Genomic DNA, 4,155 nt, shown 5'->3' on the forward strand with positions numbered 1-4,155 from the left:
CAACCCAGCATCAATCAGTTTGGCTGTGTACAGTGGGCATGCACTTTTGGTTCCACAAGACGCCCAAAAGGATGAGATGTGGAAGAACATAGGAAGTTATCTGAAATATCCTAAAACAATCTAACAGGTAAAAAGCTGTAAGTAGAATTATGTAATAAATATAGTTTACTGGCCCTCTGGGCATCTTTGTCTTCACTTACTAATCTATCTTCCAATGCGACCATCGTTAACATTTCGAAATGTCAGCAGCTTTCAAAGAACCATTGTGTCTTTCAAAATGAGTAGCTTAAAAAAAACATCTTTCCCAAAGTTCATTAGTAATGCACAGCTGTTGCAGTAGTTGATGCCTCATGGTGATGAGGTGGAGGAACTGTGACCTAGCACAATTTTATTTTATCTTAAATTAGAGGAACCATCCCATGAAGGCTCACTGCAGGTTAAGGACAGCTGCCCAAGCTAGAGAAGTCAAGCTGAGGGATGGCCCTGCTTGTTGCAGGCATAGCAGTGAACAAGGGACCAAGGACAAAGAATTTGCAGAAAGCTTCATTAAGGAAAGTTTTGCATGGATGAGAACAGCTCCAGAGCAAGTGAGTGAATGACATGATGACAACTAGATACACAGATGTATTTTTTTCCCAAATATCATAAAACCCTGTGATATGGGGAAGGACAGCAAAATGTGCACAAACAGGAATCTAGTGAGCTCTTCTTTTAGCCTCTCCACACTCCCAGGCTGAAAATTCATGCAGTTGTACACAGCCAAGTGGTATTTTGTAAAACAGGGTGGAGAAAGAAAACCTTTTTTACAAGGTATATGTCTTCTGTCAATTGCCTGTTATGGAGCAGACCTATCTGGGAAGGTAAGTCATGAACTTATGTTTTCTCCATCCTTGGCAGAGCAGCATCTACAGCAGGGTCAGCTTAACAGCTTTAAACTAAAAGAGAGTAGGTTTGGACTAGATATTAGGAATAAATTCAGAAACAATTCCATACCGCTTAGCCATGGCTTGAAACATTCTGAAGATCAAAAATTCCAACCACAGCTGCAAAAATTTGAATCATATAAGGATTTACTAATGGCCAGCAGCTGAATATAAAACATTCAGGCCAGCCAGAAGCCAGCATCCAAGCAGGAAAGCCACACCTGAGCTGCTGTGGTCTAAGGCCACTGATGAACTTCAGTGCCCCCATGTGAGGGAACACAGCCTGGCCTCCAGGCTGAAATACCAAGAAACAGGTGTCTGGCTTCCATGCTCTGGGAGGACTCCCCAAAAGGGATACACAAAAAGCCCCCAGCACATGGAAGAGAGCTGTCCAGAGCTGGTGCCAAGCACATGTTCTTGTATTGAAGCACAGACCTCAACTCTGGACTGTAAGATGGGTGATGTGCTTTCAAGCTTTGGGGTCCAGAGACTGAGTCTGCTGGGAATGTGGCAAAGAGCTCCTCCAAGTTCATTCCCTTCTCTCCCTCTCACCTGTCATAGAGAAACCTGGTTAAAGCACATAAAGCAGACCTGGATTTATTGCTTTACTTTTGTGTGAGATGGGATGTTTAAATTTCAACTTCCCAGAACAAATTTAGACAAAGTTGCTAAGCCTTTCTTCAACATTGCTAAGGCTTCTGGGGACATACCCCAGGTGTCTTTTTGATCTCTACCTCTTCAAATTAAAGGAAAAAATGTGTCTTTCTAGTCCTAACTAGGAATTGGTGTGTTGCCAGCTCTGCAGTTGAGATCATTACTCAAACCTGACAATCATGAGAGAGAAAAATCACCTTCTAGTCTAGGGGAAGCTGGGATGGTGAAAAAAAAATCAAATTTCATCACTAGTCTCTCTACCTTTCTATTTCACCTCCCTTTCCCACATAGCTGTGATAACTGCTAACATATTTCCTTGCTAATTGCCCAGAAGGGTGAGTTTACTTTTATTCTTGTCAAAAGAAAATTATAGTAATTTTCAATTACTCACTTGATAAGTTTCCTTCTTAGTTTCTTACCTCCTGTGCATGAACATCCTCTCCAATATCCCCCTGTCTTCCTCCACACTCTTCCTTGCCTGCAAGTGAGCCCCCTGGCAATGCCAATCCAACAGCGAGTCCTTTGACTGAGGGCCAGGCTCCCCTCTCTCCCATTCCTCCCTCCTTCCTCCAACCTCCTTCACCTCCTCGCTGGCCAAGGGCATATCCTTATTTTACACTGAAGATACTTTAGGAAAAAGAATCACACTGATCTCAAAGCCACAGCCAGTCCTGTGTTGTCCCAAACAGCAGCCGTGCCTGCAGCCACAGGACCAAGGTCAGGGTGATGGCACTCATGTAAAATGACCAAGGTTTGGGAATGTTTGCAAGCCTCACCTTTAGGGTAACATCCTGCAATTGCTTCCATTTTTCAGAACTTCCTGCCACGGAACATGGCTTTTTTTTTTTTTTTTTTTCAGTAGAAACCTGAAAAAATAGACATGAATTAAAGATTTATGAGTTTTTCTATCCTGGCTGCTGCTTCTTTTTTTTTTTTAGAACCAGTGTGGGATTTACCAGATATATATATGTGAGGTGTGTAGTCCACTCCTTGTTTGCACTTCACTGTGAAGCTGCATGATTGCATAGGATGTCTGACCCTGCTCTCACCCGGTCTCCTCTGCCCCTGGTACTGCACTAAAACACGTGATTTACCTCCTCTACTGTTCAGTAAACTCACCCACAGTGACAGCTACAGAGTGACCAACAGGTAAGGGGAAAACAATTGTATTCATCCTGTGTCATTTTTAGCTGAACATGAAAGAAAATTTTGAAAATTATTTTTCACTTGGGTTTGAAATGGATATCTGAAAAAATAGCTTCTAAATAAGAACAAATGTAGCTTAATAGAGTGGTGAATCAAATCGCTGAAAGAAATAGAGATTTCTTTTTGTTACAATGATAATTCCACTGCCATTATGTATCTCTCAATGCATGATTGAAGGCAATACTCAGACAAATGACATCACTAAAGACATAATAATGACCCATAAATTTGGGGCATATTCAAAAACTTGAATTTCATCAGAACATCCATGCAAACAGCAAATTTTTCAAATCAGCCTACCTTCATCTTGCTATTTCCACCTACAAAAGACACTAGTCATCAGCTCTTCCCTTTCTCAGTTTCTTTTTCTTTTTAAGGCAAGTTTCCAGTTCTGGCAAGCCACTGAGCTAAGATTAGATACACTGTGGTACAAGCAGGAAAGTGGCAGGGCCATTATTGCCCACAAAGAACCGGCAGGGAACAGGTCCCAGAAGCTCATGGTGAGAGACGCTGTGCCCTGCCCACCCCAGTCACAGCTGCCTGTGCCTGAGGATGGGGGGATGGGGATGCAAGCCGACGTCATACAGCTCCCTGGGCTTGGGACCACCGCAAGCTGCAATTGCACCTACTTTTTTTGTCGGGAAGGAAAAGAGCTAGGGGAAATAAAATGCTGCTGATGGAATTTCCTAACTATTTGGCAATTGACTGGAAAAATACAAATTACTTTAGTTGCATCTGAGTGAAATATTTATACTTGAATCCACACATTTCAATGTCTTGTTTGGAGTCCGAGTAATTATGATTTGGGTTATGAGGAGAGGAGAGGAGAGGAGAGGAGAGGAGAGGAGAGGAGAGGAGAGGAGAGGAGAGGAGAGGAGAGGAGAGGAGAGGAGAGGAGAGGAGAGGAGAGGAGAGGAGAGGAGAGGAGAGGAGAGGAGAGGAGAGGAGAGGAGAGGAGAGGAGAACTTCTAGACTCATCAGATCTCAGCTGTCAGCTGCATCCCCAAATCTGTGGATACATGACAAGTTCACTTTTGTCATACATCACCACGGATTTGTCCTAAGAAGGGTATGGAAATTAAAACCCCACTCAGTTACAAAACTAGTGAGTTACTCCTACTAGAGCAGGATGCTGCAGTTACTCTTTCGTTGTTGTAGTTACCTCCAAATTTCAACACTGAAATAAATAGTCTTCCACACTTTAATTGTGGGAAGGCAAACAAAAGTTGCCCTTTGCGAGGAGCCGCACTCCTCGCTGCTGCCGCACACATACGGCTGCTGGACGGGGCTGCTGCCCCTACACCCACCGGAGCCGGACGGGGCTGCTGCCCCTCACACACCCACCGGTGCCGGACGGGGCTCCCATGCAGCG

This window comes from Corvus brachyrhynchos, unplaced genomic scaffold (genome assembly GCF_000691975.1).
Source record: "Corvus brachyrhynchos isolate BGI_N302 unplaced genomic scaffold, ASM69197v1 scaffold80, whole genome shotgun sequence".
Lineage (NCBI taxonomy): Eukaryota > Metazoa > Chordata > Aves > Passeriformes > Corvidae > Corvus > Corvus brachyrhynchos.